Source organism: Stomoxys calcitrans, chromosome 2 (assembly GCF_963082655.1).
Source record: "Stomoxys calcitrans chromosome 2, idStoCalc2.1, whole genome shotgun sequence".
Lineage (NCBI taxonomy): Eukaryota > Metazoa > Arthropoda > Insecta > Diptera > Muscidae > Stomoxys > Stomoxys calcitrans.
This window is the reverse complement of record NC_081553.1, coordinates 68,593,007-68,611,012: the sequence shown is the minus strand read 5'-3', so window position 1 is coordinate 68,611,012 and position 18,006 is coordinate 68,593,007.

The following is an 18,006-nucleotide window of genomic DNA, read 5'->3' as shown; positions in this document are numbered from 1 at the left end:
AAAGAGTCTCTCCGAACCATTTAATATCAAACGAGGTTTCAGACAAGGAGACAGCCTATCGTGTGACCTGTTTTATATCCCACTGGAGAAGATTATACGAGATGCAGATGTGAATAGATATGGCACACTAATCCCAATAGAACACATGCTACTCGCCTAAGCCGACGACATCGATATCATTGCTCGGTCACCGGAAGTAGTAACTGCAGCCTTTGAAAGAATCGAAAGAGAGTCAGTGAAAATGGGTCTGGCAGTAAATGGAGATAAGACGAAATGGAAGGTTTCAACTTCCAAAAAGCCTTGCACAACCGAGCAGATAAAGAAAATGGAGAAATTTGGGAACCACAACTTTGAGACAGTCAGTAACTTTATCTACCTCGGCACTGCCGTAACCGAAACGAATGACACCAGTTTTGAGATAAAGCGAAGAATAATACTGGCAAGCAGATGCTACTTTGGACTAAGTAAGCAGTTTAGAAACAAGGCCACCTCTCGACAGACGAAGATTCCACTATACAAGACACTGATACTACCCGTGCTGTTATATGGTTCTGATGCATAAGTACTTGTGAAAGCAGACGAGGCAGTGCTTGGAGTATTTCAGAGAAAGATTCTTTGTAAAATATATGGACCAGTTTGCGTTAACGGAGAATATGGGCGACGTATGAACCACGAGCTGTATGAGCTGTATGACGACGATAGCATAGTTACACGCATCAAAATACAACGGCTGCGTTGGCTAGGTCATGTTGTCAGAATGGATGAAGAAGCTCCAGCAAAGAAGTCTTTTGAAGGCAGACACGGTGGTACACGCAAACCGGGAAGACTAAAAGTCCGATCGAAAGATCAAGTTGTGAGAGACACCTCGAAACTTGGTGTCGGAGATTTTAAAATGAGCGCAGAAGATCGAGGCGCTTGGAACGCTATTTTACGTTCGGTTAGTGGAACAAATATTCTGTCATCGCCAATTAAATAAAAGAAAAGAAACAGAACACTATCTCCAAATCGGACAAAACATACAGCTTCCAGGGGCTCAAGAACAGTGTTGCCACTCAAGAAAATTATTTCCTTCCAAATTAAGAAAAATCCTACCAAAACCTACCAAATTTTCTAAAAACCAAAAATGCGGTATGTTTTTATACCCACTACCGAACGGATCGGTTTGCCATTTTGCAATTCCGTTTCGTACACATTAAATTATACATTTTCAACGCTTCGAAGTATAAGATCGTCGTTATTCATAAAAGATCTACACATGTCCGTCCGTCTGTTGAAATCGCTTTATATGTTGAATCGCTTTATATCTTACGTTCAAAGATGGCCTATATAGCACCCTTTATACCGATCTCCCGATAAGAAATCTTTAGTTCATAACGTCACATTTTTGCCTCGATTTCAATAAACAACCGTGACGAGTTCGGATTAAGCTATATTCCGATTTAAATGTTAAGCGTTTTTACTAACCATTTTACAGTGAGATGCACTGACGTCTCAACTTCTGAGCATGAACTAGATCTGACCATATTTATATGCAGCTGCTTTTTCTGATTGATCGCACAAAAGACGCATTTCACCCAAAAATTTATAAAATTTGGAAGATATCTCTTAACATTGGTACCAGTTAATCAATATCAGAACTTACGACCTTTTACTAAAGCAGGGAAACCCCTTGTCCCTTGACATCCATGGTTTTGCTCTGCATTCTTAACGCATAACGAATTTTAAGTTATCTACGGCGTAGGAAAAACCTAACAAAAATTGAGGTTAGCCTACCAACCTACCAAGAGAATAAAAACCTCCTCCTTACCCCTCCCCCATACCCTAATTTTCAGAAAAGCCAGATCTCGGAGATGGGTGGTACGATTTAAACGAAATTTTGTGTGCTTTCATATAGTACCCTAAAAATAAAAATTTCGTATCCAAATTTCGAATGGGGTACCTAGGGGGGCTGCCCCACCCTGAAACCTACCAAACATATATTTAGACCCATCACGACAATATGGGAATCAAAAGAAAGTTATTTAGGATAAGAAAACTTATCTGATATCCAACCCAAGCCCCAAAATACCCCTAAATCGGACATCTTTACCGACCATGGCAATATGGGACTCAAATGAAAGGTATTTGGTATAGTAGAATACGAATCCGATATCCAAATGCGGGACCACGTTTTCGGGGGTCCACCCCTTTCCCAAAACACCACCCAAACAAGACTTATTTACTGACCATGGGAATATGGGGCTTAAATAAAAGGTATTTCAATGCAAAATTCGAATCTGATGACCAAATGTTTGGGGGGTCGCCTCTCACCAAAAACTTCCCCCAAAGGGTACAAATTTACGACCATAGCAATATGGGGCTCAAATGAAATGTCTTTGGGAGTAAAGCACGAATTTGATATCAATATTCGGGAAAAGTGTATATGGCCACCGCACCCCCACAACACCACCCAAATAGTAAGTATTTTCTGACTATTTCAATATGAGGCTCAAATAAGAGGGTTTTTAAAGTGGAACACGAGTCCGATATATATTTTCAAGGCCAAGTCAACTCAAATTAAAGGTATGTGGGAGTAGACCACGTATCGGATATCAACATTAGGGGCCAACTGTCTAGCGGACGTCCCACCACCATAACAACCACCAAATAGGACGTATTTGCTCACCTTGCAATTTGGGTCTTAAAGAGAGTGGAACTAAATATTCATAGTTTTTAGGGGCAATACCCCAAACCGGACATATTTGCTGACTGCTGCAATAAGGAGTTTAAATGAGATAAGAAACGAATTTGGTATCCAATTTTGAGGCCAATGGCAATATGGGGTTAAAATAAATGGTATATAGATATATGAGAATAGAGCACGTTGCTGATATATTTACCGGGTTTAGTGTTTGGGGGACCACCTCAATCCCCAAAACACCCCTAAATCGGGCATATTTACCGACCATGTCAATGTGGAGCTTAAATGAATGGTATTGGGGGGTAGAGCAAGAATTGATACCCACTTTCGGAACCAATTTTCTGGGGGTCTACCCCCTTCCCAAAATACCCCACAAACAGCAATTTTTTACTGACCATCGCAATATGAAGCTTGAATAAAGGTATTTGGGAGTAGAATACGAATTTGATATACAAATGTAGGACCATGGATTTAAGGCATCACCCCCTTCCCCAAAATACCCCCAAGGGTAATATTCATTTAGTTACCCCCGACATCTGACCTAAATATGGAATAAATCGGTCTATATTGAGATATAGCTGCTATATTGACCGATCTGCCGATAAAGGGTCTGAAGCCCATAAAAGCTTTATTTATCACCCGATTTCGCTGAAATTTAAAACAGTGGGTTATTTTGAGCTTCCCGACATCTGACCCATATAGACCTGCTAAATAGACCGATTTTTCGATAAAGGGTCTAATGCCAATAAAAACTTTATTTCATCCGATTTTGCTGAAATTTGAAACAGTTGGTAGTTTAAAGCTTCCCGACAACTGACCCAAATATGCTTTAGATCGGATTATATTTAGATATAGCTGCCATATAGGCCGATCTGCCGATAAAATATCTGAAGCCCATAAAATCTTTATTTTTTAACCGATTTCGCTGAAATTTGGAATAGTGCGCAGATTTAAGCCTCTCGACATCCGACCGAAATATGGTTCAGATCGGACTATATTTAGATATAGCTGCCATATAGACCGATCTGCCGATAAAGGGTCTGAAGCCCATAAAAGCTTTATTTATTACCCTATTTCGCTGAAATTTGCAACAGTGAGTTATTTTAAGCCTCCTGACATCTGACCCAAATATGGTTCGGATCGGACTATATTTAGATATAGCTGCCATATAGACCGATATACCGGTTTAGGGTCTAAAACTCATAAAAGCTTTATTTATTACTCGATTTTATTGAAATTTGAAATACAAAATTCAACAGTGATTTATATTTATTAGACCACTCAATGTCCGTGCCGAATTTGAGTCCATAACTCATCCAATTTTTATAATTTTATTCGTCGTCATATTTGTATTTGAATTTCTTCTAAACCAGAGAGTATGCTAAAAGTAGAATAAATATCCTTTCTGGTTTGAAATATATAAATGCTAGTGTGAACTTCGTGTCAGCTACCCTTTATTCCTATTTTAATTAGAATTTTCATCATATTTGTATTTGAATTTTTTGTATTATGATTTTGACTGGTTTGTATTAGGTTTTTTGTACACATTATAAGTTCAAATTTGGCGCTCTGTCGGGAAATTTGTTCTATTATATATATTTTCAGACACCTACATTTTTATAAAATTTACCACAAATATTTGTTTTCCGTGTATGATACCACTTGAAAGGGCAAAGTTTCAGGGTTCAGAATTCACTGGAATTTGTGTGTTTCATGAAATCAACAAAATGTCTGTTCGACGATTGGATGCATTTGAATCATAACAGGAACATGGTTAAATTCAATGCGGTTTGGTTTTTGTTGCTTAGACATGCATTTATTTATTTGAAAAAAGTCGGTCGATCTGTCACTCAGTCTGTCGCATGGCGTTTGTAAACCAGTAACAGCAACAACAACTTCGATTCGACTTGCAAGAAATATGCTTCGTCGCATTTGGTCCAAGTTGTTCTAAGTCGAGTTCAGAGCCAAGGTTAACATTTATCGTGGCTGGCGCAGTGGCTGCTGCGCACTATGTAAGCGTTGGATCTCTGCGAATGATCGGTCTATGGCGCGTTATAGCTGCTGCACTCAATGCATTTTCAAATGGTTTTTTTTGCTATTTTTTGTAATGTTGTTGGGTTTTGTTTTTTTGTTTTCGTTTGCAAAACTACGTCGTCTAGGTCTGGTAGTGCTGTTGCTGCTGCTGCTGCCGCCGCCTCAAGCCTCCACCTCCACCTCCAGCCTGTATCATTTTCACTTGTAAACATTGACTTTGAACTTTGGTTTTTAATGTTACAGAGATCTGCCTGCCATAGAGTTGAGAATTTTCCGGTATGGATGACTTTAAACTTAAACTTGAAGCTTGGAGATTTCTATCAGCTGATTTGATTGGAACTGGTTCTGTTACAAATTTCAAATGTGTACCGAGAATTGGATTTTTATTTCTTAATTGTGATTTTGTTTTTTTTTTGAACTAAAACAGTCTCGCTTACAGACATTGCACATGGCTGTAAATGTCGCATATGACGCATTACAGCACGACAACATGTTTCGATTATACGTTAAATCCATGATTTACGCCAACATCCGTCACCTGGTGAATACTCCAAATGGTAATTGTGAAGCATTGAAGTCGATTGATTGCATAAAAGTGTCGACGACGAGTGGGGTAATAATAATTTATTATGATTGTGTCCAAATTGAGACATTTAAACACAAATAATGTCTTTTTTTTTTGGAGGTGGAAGGGAGGTGCTTATGGGGAGGGAGTTGGCATTACAATGGACACAGAATAAAATGAATGGTTTATAAACATTCGCTAACGGAAGCTGCGTTTGTAGTATTGGGTATAGATCCCTGCTCTGATGCAGGAATAAAGAAGTATATGTTGGAGCTATATCAAGTTATAGAACGATTTAGACCATAGTTATTAGAGATGTTGGAAATCATAACAGAATACGACGTACAAAATTGCAGTTAAATCGGATAACTCATGATGTCAAATCTGGAGATCGGTTATATGGGTGCTATAACTAAATCAGTAGTTTTGTGGACTGCTATGAAGAAAAGGTACAACATAAGGACCAAACAACAGGTTCAGACAACATGTTGTCTTAGCATAGGAGGAGCAATGAGGACCACGCCCACTAGGACACTAGAGACTATTCTAGATATCCGACCCATTGACATACAGATTAAGTGTGAGGCAGCCACTGCGGCTATGAGACTTAAGGCGATGGGAGAATGGATTGAGGATGGGAGCAGCTCATACCATCGAAGTTTAATCGAGGCGACGAAAGGAAACCTGGAAGAGGTTTCCGATCGGATACCTGAGACGACACTTGAGGTCGAAAGCGAGGCACTGCTGCCAGCGGGACAGTCTTGGACTGGCGGAAGCCTAGTATTGCCGTCTGGAGGAGACAGAGTGTGCCTGAGGGTCTCCATTGAGAATACAGGGACTGAGATCTGTTTTAGACAGCCTGACCATAATACGGTCCTGCAGGCAGAGATCCGGGCAATAACGGAATGTGTGAGGTGGTTTGGTACTAACGCGAGGACGTCGAGTGTGAACATCTTTGCAAATTTTGCCCTTGAACATTCCACTAAGGAACAGGGGCAAACTTCTCACATATCAATGAGTGCAGTCCGATTCAAGTTTTAAGCTCAATGATAAGGGGCCTCCTTTTTATAGCCGAGTCCGAACGGCGTGCCGAAGTGCGACACCTCTTTGGAGAGAAATTTTACATGGCACAGTACCTCACAAATGTTGGCAGCATTAGGAGGGGAAAAACCACCACTGAAAATTTTTTTTTGATGGTCTCGCCAGGATTCGAACCCATGCTTTCAGCGTCATAGGCGGACATGCTAAACTCTGCGCTTCGGTGGCCTCCTACCACCTTTACATCTTTACGGATAGTAAAATGGCCATAAGGGCAATAACAACCAAGAGGGTAAGGTACAGTCTTGCACTGTAAGAAGGAGATTAACGCCTTTTTTGAGGATAGCACAATCCGTATCGATTGGGTGCCGGGCCATAAGGGAGTAAGGGGGAATGAAAGGGCAGACGAATTGGCAGTGAAGGCCAGAGCACTGCCGTCGATTAACTTGGTTATCGACGCAGTCCCATTTAAGGGCGTTGGCGACAAACGCGAAACAGTCGGTGGGACGGCGATAAACCTATGGAGTGATCCGTATTGTGAGAGGACGAGGCTATTTCTGAAAGGAAGTAAGAAGGAGGTCAGTATAGCTTTTGGTGTCATAACAGGACACATAGGACTACGAGCTCACTTATGCAAAATTGGTGCGGCAAATGATAGCATGTGGGGAAGATGATGAGACGTTGAAGCGTTTCCTATGTCATTGCCCGGCTTTCGTGGCTAACAGACACCGGTACTTAGGTGGGGACATGAACCAACTTAGGGGAGTGGTATGGAAAATAATTAAGGATTTTGAAAGTAGTACGGAATTCCTAACTTATAGTGGCACGGGACGGATTAATATCTGCACCCTCTTTTCAACCTTACCTAACTAAATCTGAACTGATATGGAACATTTGCAATCCCCAAAGATCTACATCAATTAGAATTATCCGTGCAAAATATCATGCGCATATCTTTATTCGTTCGACCTCTATCGTGATTTTCACATACGGACGCACTTAGAATGTCAAGGCGACGAAGAATATATAGTGGTGGCCATATAATATTTCACAACGTGTGCCTCAGAACCTGTTATATGGTTCTGACGCATAGGTATCAGTACACGGTTAGTACCAGTGTCTTGTATAGTGTAATCTTCGTCTGTCGAGAGGTGGCCTTCTTTCTAAAGTGCTTACTTAATCCAAAGTAGCAACTGTTTGCCAGTATTATTCATCGCTTTAGTACAAAGCTGGTGTCATTCATTTCGGTTACGGCGGTGCCGAGGTAGATAAATTACTGACTATCTTAAAGTTGTGGTTCCCAACTTTCTCCATTTTCTTTATCTGATCGGTTGTACAGGGCGTTTTGGGAGTTGATACCAACAATTTCGTTTTATCTCCATTTAATGCCAGACCCATTTTCACTGATTCCCTTTCGATTATTTCAAAGCCTGCAGTCACTACTTCCGGTGACCGACCTATGATATCGATGACGTCGGCATAGACGAGTGGCATGTGTTCTCTTGTGAGTAGAGTGCCATATCTATTCACATCTGCATCTGCGTATAATCTTCTCCAGCAGTATATTAAAGAGATTACACGAAACCTCGTTTGCTTAGAGTGCTTCGGAGAGATTCTTTTCTATTCTTACTAAGGAACGTGTTTTAGCAAGTGTCATCCTTCAGGGATACCAAACTCAGACATTGCTTGAAATGCCTTTGAATGTATAGGGGGTATCGAAAGCGGATTTGTAGTTAGTAAAGAGATGGTAGGTATTGATTTGTCCTTCTCGAGTCTTTTGCAGGATTTGGCTCAGTGTGAATACCTGGTCTAGGGTGGATTTACCAGGTCTACATGCGCATTGATAGGGCCCAACTATCTCATTGACTTTTGGTTTTAATCTTTCACATAGTACGCTCGAGAGTATCTTGTATGCGATGGGGAGGAGACTTATTCCTCTGTAGTTGGCACATTCCGTCTTATCTCCTTTCTTGTGTACGGGATATAATATGCTGAGTTTTCAATCATGCGCAGACAAGTTGATGGATGCGCCTTATCAGTATGTCGCCTCCAATCTTAAATATTTCAGCGGGTAACCCGTTGGCTCCTGCTGCCTTGTTGTTCTTCAGTGGGGTCACTGCTACTTCGACCTCATTTTGACTAGGAGGTGAACATTCTATACGATTGGTTCTGCGGTATCCTCTTCGCCGCCAACGTCGGACCCTAGTAGTTTGGTAAAATGTTCTTTTCATATCCTCAGCACGCAATCTGTGTCAGTTACCAGATTCCTTCTTTGTCTCTGCACGAGAATGTGCCTGCACCAAAGCCATCGGTTAGATGTTTAATTCTTTGATAGAAATTCTGGACTTAATTTTAACTTCTGGACATCTCAATTCGCTCACACTCATGTCTTTCCACTTTCTTTTTCTTTCTGCAGAACAGACGTTTCTCCTCTATGCTTTTCTCCCGATACCTCTCTTTCATCTGGCGCGTTGCTACTGATTGCAGGGTTGCTCTGCATGGCGCATTCTTGGTTTCAGTAGGATCTCGATACTCTTGGTCGTACCATGGGTTTCAGGGAGAAGGCTTCCGGTACCCAAGTACGAATTTCGCGGCATTTGGTTTGCCATTGCGCCATTATCGGCTTAAGACCCTAAATCGGCCGACCGGTCTTTATGGCGGTTATATTTAAATTTGGTTCGACATGGACCATATTTGAGTCGGAAGACGGGAGGCCTTAAGCAACACACTGTTCCAAATTCCAGTGAAATCGGACATTAAATGCTGCTTTTATGGGCTTAATAACCTCAATCGGGAGATCGGTCTACATGGCACCTATATCTAAAGATGATCCGATTTTGCTCATTTACTTACTTAACCTATTCACTTAACGTATGGACAAAATACGAATCTGTGCAAATTTTAGCTCAATATTTTAATTTTTGTAGACTGTAGAGTGATTAGAACCGGACACACATAGGGACAGACACACGGACATCGTTAAATCGTATTAGAATTTTTCGATGATCCAGAATACATATATTTTGTAGGGTTGAAAATAGATGTTTCGATGTCTTGCCAAAGGATATAATGTGTGTAACTTAAATTGGTTTTTAGGGTATTCTTAAAATTCTTAAGGCTTTGTTAACCCAAATATTTAGTTGGATATCCCTTTCGTGCCCTTAAACTTGGGGTAAGGCTTGCAACTAACATTTTCGAAACTGGGAGATATTTAGCCAAAATCCTTCTACATTTCGGAATAACCCATCAGAATTTAAACTTTTTCTCCTTCCAAAGCGTTCTCGACATCTTCCGAGACTTTTATAGGGGGGATTAGTACGATGAACTGAGAGAATCAGGCCAATAAATCATTTTTTGGATCATTCTCCGTTTCATTCCCGTTTTGTGAATGAAGCTGCCATATAGTGATCCGCAAATGTTTTCATAGCATTTTCTATTACTTCTTTATGCAAATGGCGATCCATTCTTTTGTATTCAAATATACTTTGCGGGGTCCGAGACCAATATTTTGATGTGTTACACACAGAAAGATTAAATTAATATACCACCAACTTATGGGGGTGGAAATAAAAAAAATATTTAGCATTTTCAGAGTGATTACCTCAAATATATGGTCAGTTAACAGATTCAACTATCCTTGACCATCTCAATCTACATTACCCTACCCCTGGTAACAAAAATATTCGGTCAGACCAATTTTATTAACCCATTAACGCCTGACCTCGATTTTGATGAAATGTCATATATTCATTATTTAGAACATTTACATTGACGTAATAATTTTTTTTAATATAAGATATTTTTTTTTAAAAAAGTTAAAAAAAAAACTTTTTATTTCATAAGACACTATATTTTAATAATAAAAAACAAAATTTTCCTAATATTTTATGACCATTCAGCGAAGAAAAGTGGATTCGAAACACTATTACGTAAAATAGCACCTGCTTTCAAAAGTGGTAGGAATATCTCTAAGCGACATCCGTCTAAGACCCCATAAAGTATATATATTCTTGATTGTCATGACATTACAAGTCGATCTAGCTATATCCATCCGTCTGTCCGTACGTCGATCCGCATGCGAAAGCACGCTAACTATCGAAAGAGCAATATTAGGCACTTGCAATTTTGCACAAAACCGACCTCGCGATTAGACTTCTTGAGCCTCTAGGGGGCGCAATTGTTATCCAGTTTGATTGAAATTTAGCACATATTTTTTTGGTATGACTTCCAATAACTGTATAAAGTATGATCTAAATCACAACATATCCTGATATAGCTGCCATATAAACCGATCTACTGATTTCACTTTTTGAGTTCTAGACTGCGCATTTATTATCCAATTTGGCTGAAATTTTACATATATCTTTTTGGTATAAATTCCAACAACTGTGCGAAGTATGGGCTAAATCAGTTCATAACCTGATATAGCTACCTTATATGCGGATCTCCCAATTTGACTTCTGAGCCTCTTGGGGCGCAATTATTACTCAATTTGCCTGAAATTTTTGGAGGATATATTTTTATACCCACCACTATAGGATCGGGGTATCCTAATCTAGTCATTCCGTTTGTAAGACATTGAAATATTGATCCAGGACCCCATAAAGTATATATATTCTTGATCGTCTCGAAATTCTGATTCCAACTAGCCATGTCCGTCCGTCCGTCTGTGGAAATCACGATAGTGGTCGAACGCTTAGAGCTAGCCGCTTTAAATTTTGCCAAGATACTTTATATTGATGTAGGTCGTTGGGTTTTGAAAATGGGCTATACCGGTTCAGATTTGGATATAGCTTCAATATAAACCGATCTTCCGATTTGACTTCTTGAGCCCCTGGAAGCCTCAAATTTCCGATTTGGCTGAAATTTTGCACAAAGTATTGTTATGACTAACAACAACGGAGCCAAGTACGGTCCAAATCTATTAATAACCTGATATACTTCCCTTTTAATCCGATCTCTTGATTTGACCTCCTGGAATCCGCAATTTTTGTCTATAGTGTTAGATTTTGATTTCGAACAATTGTGCCAAGTACGATTTAAATCTGTTTATAACCTGATATAGATCCCACGTAAACCGATCTACCGATTTGGCTTCTTGAGCCCCTGCAAGCTTCAATTTTCATCCGATTTGGCTGAAATTTTGTTATGACTCCCAACAACTGTGCTTAGTACGGTTCAAATCGGTCAAGAACATGATATAGCTCTCATATAAACCGATATCCCGATTTGACTTCTTGAGCCCTTGCAAGTCGCGATTACGGTCCAATAGGTCTATAACTCCCATATTTTAACAGAATCCATGATGGTGGTTGATGGATGGTGTGGTGAGTACGCTTTTGTATATAGTGTTTTGTTATAACTCTCAACAACCGCGCCAAGTACGGTCCAATTCGGTCTATAACTAGATATAGCTCCCATATTTTAGCAGAATCTATGATGGTGGGGTTCCCAAGATTCGGCCCGGCCGAACTTAGCACGCTTTTACTTGTTTGTGACTTGCATGGCATTACAAGTACGGTCCACATCGGTCAATAACTTGATATGGCTCATATATTGGGTTGCCGAAAAAGTAATTGCGGATTTTTCATATAGTCGGCGTTGACAAATTTTTTCACAGCTTGTGACTTTGTAATTGCATTCTTTCTTCTGTCAGTTATCAGCTGTTACTTTTAGCTTGCTTTGGAAAAAAAGTGTAAAAAAAGTATATTTGATTAAAGTTCATTCTAAGTTTTATTAAAAATGCATTTACTTTCTTTTAAAAAATCCGCAATTACTTTTTAGGCAACCCAATATATTTGAAAAAGTCAAAGGAGGCCACCGTAGCGCAGAGGTTAGCATGTCCGCCTATGACGCTGAGCGGCTGGGTGGTTTGCTCCTCCTAATGCTGGCAACATTTGTGAGGTAATATGCCATGTAAAACTTCTCTCTTAAGAGGTGTCGCACTTCGGCACGCCGTTCGGACTCGGCTATAAAAAGGAGGCCCCTTATCATTGAGCTTAAATTTGAATCGGACTGTACTTATTGATATTTGATACCAGTTTGCCCTTATTCCTTAGTGGAATGTTCATGGGCAAAATTTATTGTTGTATTGTAGTTCAAAGAGTTCACATGACATGGTGGAGGGCCGAACTAAACACGCTTTTACTTGTTTTGTTTGTTTTAACATAGAACCCATAAAATGTAACAAGACACTTAAACGATTTCCATAATTTCACTCCTAGGAATTTTGAGAAAAAAAAATAAAAAATATAAAAAATTGCCGAATTTCAACAAGCCAAATGTCCTCTATAAACATGACCTTATGTGACGGAAAAAATTTATTTTACCAGTTTCATTCGTCTACTTTACACCAATTCATAAGCATACCTCTTACCTAACTCGAGCTAGAATATCTCTAAACCAGCTCTATTATTGCGTATTTTTCTACCCATTCGTCCTTAATGGGTTAAGGAAATAAAACACTACTATAACTTCCGAACTTGTATTTACCGAATACTTGTTTTACAAAAATAAAGTGCAAAGTGAAATCATAACCCAGAAAACAAAGTGCTAATTAAGTACAATAATTAATATTCAATTACAAGATAATTAAACCATGAAGATAAAATATTTATGGAAGATTCGTAATTTTGTACCTTCATTTGCGGAGTAAATGGATGTAAATGGGTTTATAGACCTTTTACGACAACTCTATTATATCTTAAGGCAGAAAGAATTGAGCAAATTAACCAAGAGACGATTAATACACAGCTTTCACTTTCAAATTATGAAAATGTGGGGCATATTCAAATTATAAAAGCCGTAATTTCTTACTTTAGAAAAGTCTTTAAAAAAAATGGTCTTTTAAGGCCAATTCTTATACAAACTTCCGCTTTACAGCTTGGTATGCATTCCATGCCACGTTATAATTCCGTTTCAACTCAAAGCAAATCCAAATCGCTTGGCAAATTGAAAAGCGAGCAAAAAAAGACAAAAACGCCCTTAATGTTTTGGTTTTTATGTGGAAATATTTACATTTACATTCGATTGTGATTAGTTCGTGTCTTTATGAATTAATAATGTAATAATTCATTATACAATTTCTAGCAACAATTCTTGTTGTTTTGTTATTTTGTTGTTTTGTTTTTCTTTTAACTGGTGTTACTGTTTGTTTATAGAATCACGAGATTACGACGAGCTCTTTTCCAAAACATGCTGCAATTAAAAACAATAGACTACGGAGATTGCTCCATGTCTTAAGACAGTGGAGTGTCCAGCAAGATCGCCGGGGGGAATCATTACTCGGATGTTGTCTCTTTTATTATTCGTTGTTCTTTTCTTTTTAGAACTGGAGCCAATTTTAGAGACAGAGCGACAAAAGACAACAAAAGGAATTCCTTTTAGTATTTTTGTCCATAAATTAAGTGATAATTGTGGAGACGACGTTAACTACAACCTCGCAGTTATTGGCATGGCATAGCCTAGACTAATACGATCTGTTCTATTTCTAAGAGCCAATCCAATAATAATTAATATTTTCACATGTAAAATGCACATAGATTAATTGCAATTATGATTGAAAGTAATTTATGTATATTTGACATGATTAACCCATTTACAAGTCGTAGAGTTAAAACAAGTGCATTTGTTCCACTTGGGATTAAAATAAAAGAGAAGGTGTGTCATTATAAAAAAGTGATATATTTCAACTATTCAGAGTGTTATAACATGCTAGTGCCATATTGCGAAATCCGTGTAAACTGTTAAAGCAAGATGAGAGGAATTTGGTTTATATGCAAATATCAATATGATATTGAATATAGATAATCTGCTTTAAGAATTTGTGCTTATTAGTTCATAGATATATCAATCTATTCGCAAATTTATATTTCAATTATAAACGTTCGCATAGGATACCAAATAATGAAAAGGAGTTTAGCTCGCGCCTACTAAATAAAGAAACATTCAGGCAAAAAACAAAAATTTGCAGTTAAGAGAAAATAAGCTATTGTATTTACTTTTAGCTTAACAATAGCAAAACATTATCAAACATTGTTAAGACTTGGTGGGGGATAGTCAAATTTAATATGCTCGTAAATATGAAATATACGAGGTCTGATTAAAAAATAAAATTTTTTTCAAATTTTGTAAGTTGCGTATGTTAGATGCTTTCTGTTATAGTGATAAACATGTTTGTTATATATCAGCCATTCGGGATTGTCACTTTGTTTTTAAAAGATAAAAAGGATAGTCGTGTTTTGGTGAAGTCTTCGATTTTTATTAAGTATTGTGTAACCAAAAAGCGCGTTTCAAAAGTGTTTCGAGGTTTGGAAAAAACGGAAAAAAATATCGTAGGGGGATTACTTTGAAAGGGACAAAATAGTTTTTGATAAATAATAAACTTTTTGAAAAAATTTAAAATAATAGTTATTCTTTGATCAGACCGCGTATATATTGTTGGGTCTCACATCATTGCTTTGAAGAGATTCAAACGGAAGGACTAAGTAAGTATTACTTTGAAGGGGACAAGATAGTTGTTGATGAATAAATAAATACTTTTTGAAAAAAATTTTAAATAACGATTATTATTTGATCAGGTCAGTTAACACATAGAAGGAGAAAATATCAACCAAATACAAAAAATTTTATTTTGGTTAAAGTTTGCAACTTTACTATTAAAATAGTATAAGAAATATAGACGATATTATTTTTGATGTATAAGGATCTATTAAACTAAATTTTAAGAAAAATCATCCATAATATCATATCAAAAATCTTTCACTATAGGAGATGCTTCTGTAAAAAGTTTGAAAATGTGTCATCTTTAATATGGATTTTCATTTTTGTCCCAAGGAGTGTGTGAATTTTATGATTCGATTCCAATTTGAGGTTAGCATGTCCGCCTGTGACGCTGAACGCCTGAGTTCGAATCCTGGAGGCTTTCACTTTTATCCGACTGGGTTGAAATTTTGTACGTGCCATGCACAGAGTCCTAATCAGAACACAACTGCTACTGTTACCAGATTTCTAGTTTGCATTGCTAATCCTGCCACATCAGCAATTATTGATAGTTTTTCTAAGTGAATAAAACCCTCTCGGTAGTATGCCTATGCGTACTGCGTCTGTCGGGGAAGACGTCAGCGACATTCTGCATCCTTTCGTAGAGGACCTCCTCTAATTGTCGTGTGAAGGATTGCCGTGCTGTGGTTTATTTCTCCCGCTTTGGGAAAAAAGATAATTTCTCTCTGGTAAGGTAACTTCTCTGACAGGTAAATTTAAAATAGCTAAAAATATTGAGCAGCATATTTTGCATCACTTTGTAAAAGACCGTTTCCACTTACCTAGCTTTGAGGTCGAATAGTCTTTGCAGTGTTTTGAGTCAAAACAATGACAAGCTAATTGGCTTATTGTTTTAGAAAGGATTTTTGTACTGTGGTATATTTTCCCCGCCTTGGAGATAAAGCCCAAATGTGTTGCGTATTGGCTCCGTGAATCTAAGAACATACCAGATAAATCGAATTTCAGACTACACAAACACAAATGCAAAATGCAAAATTGCAAAATTTGCACATGAACATTCCATTAAGGAACAGGGGCAAACTTCTCACATATCAATGAGTGCAGTCCGATTCAAGTTTAAGCTCAATGATAAGGGGCCTCCTTTTTATAGCCAATTCCGAACGGCGTAACGCAATCCGACACCTCTTTAGAGAGAAGTTTTACATGGCATAGTACCTCATAAATGTTGCCAGCATTAGGAGGGGAAAACCACCGCTGAAAATTTTTTCTGATGGTCTCGCCAGGATTCGAACCCATAGGCGGACATGCTAACCTCTGCGCTACGGTGGCCTCCACTACAAAGTAGAAATTATGTGAACTTGGGATGGAGAGTCGGATAAATGTTCCCTTTTAGTTTGGTTTTATACTCTGACAAATCCACTATTATCAAGATACTCGTCCAAAGCCAAATCTTTAATGAGCATAGTCGGTGTATTGTGTATTGGCTCCGAGGATCTGAGAACTTACCAAATAAATCGAATTTCAGACTACTGAATACAGTACAGTAAGGGAGACAAAAGAGAAAATATGGGAACTTGGAATTGAGAGTCGGATCAATGAGTCCTGTTAGTTTAGCTTTATACCCTGACAAATCCACAATTCCCAAGATAATTATCAAAAGCCAAATCCTTAAAGACCCTAATTGAAACTTTCCATACAAGGAGGCAGCCTATATTGGGATTTTACTAAGGCCCTTGAAAAACTTTAAAATTAGCTTATTTTATCGAAAACAAAAAATATAACGAAATTCTGTGAGGGTGCTTAGCCCACCTCACAGAGGTCTTTCCACGGTTATGTATACAGACCTAAATCAGTAGCAACATTCAACAATAATGTTATAATTATTACATACCCTATAGGGGTTAATACCTCAGTTCAATACAAATATATTAAAATTATTTCTTGGCACGAGACTATGCCCTTTTTGAGTAATAAATAAAGCTCCGCTTGCAAACCATGAGTATGTAAATAAGCAGACGTCTCCATTCAAAAGCCGCCAGACAGACTTCCACCCTTTACTAGTACGATTAAATTACAGACGTACTAGAATAATAAATTAGGGTTTCCGCCGTTTAAAACAAATTTAAGGGGATATAAGTGTTTTAAGTTAATATATGATGCTAAAAACGTATTTCATTTATTGAGAACAAAAACTGATCGTTTAATGACAGCCAGTTATTAAAAATATGTGAAGGATATACTTATATATAGATATGTTAACTTTGTATATAGTTTATAAGATATTATTGTATTAAATTAATCCTGGCGAGAAGATAAAAAATTTTCTTATTTTTATGGGTATTTTAGGCCAGTTAAACTTCTGAACTAAGTATTGTCGCTTTGCATATCAACATTTTTAATCAGCCCTAAACTCATTATTAAAATTAAACTTGAATCAGACAGCGCTATTGATTTGAGAAAAGACTCTCTACCCATTTCGTTAAAAAAAAATTTCCCTCATTATTGAATTTAAAGAGCCGATTATGGACCGCTGCCCAGTTCCATTCCAATATCAATATTTTGAACGTTCAGCTACTAAGTAAATTGTAAAAATATATGCAATTCAAAACAGAAATGAAAATTTCTATAACAAATTGGTTGATGGCAACTCAACTGACGTTGGGTTGCAATCCATAATTGGTCGATTGTAAGCTTGAATCAGAGAGCACTTATGAAATGAGAAACATCTCGTCGAGGTCCCCAATTTGATATTTGTGGGCGAAAGATCCAATAATTCCAAGTAATTTTCGCCTAAAAATATCCAAACTTCACTTTATGAATAATCATTCTCTAAGATTCTGGGAATTCCCCCACGGAAAGAATCTATGGAAACCCTATCTGTAAGCAAAAATGCATATACAATCTGGTGTATAAATTATTATGATGTTTTTGAAATGAAATTGAAAGTTCGCATTCATTAAAAGCCATGTCATTATCGACTTATTCATATTACAATATTTATTCATAATGAATTACATCAAATTGTTGCCATTGCAATGAGTTTATTGCAAAAAGCCAGCTCGCTCGCCCTCTCCCATCTAAGGTCTATATAAAATAAATGGGTGTTGGAATACAATCAAAACAATTGACAGTTTTTGTATTATGCTAATGAAAGTTGACAACTATCATTGTTATCAAATTGTGGAGC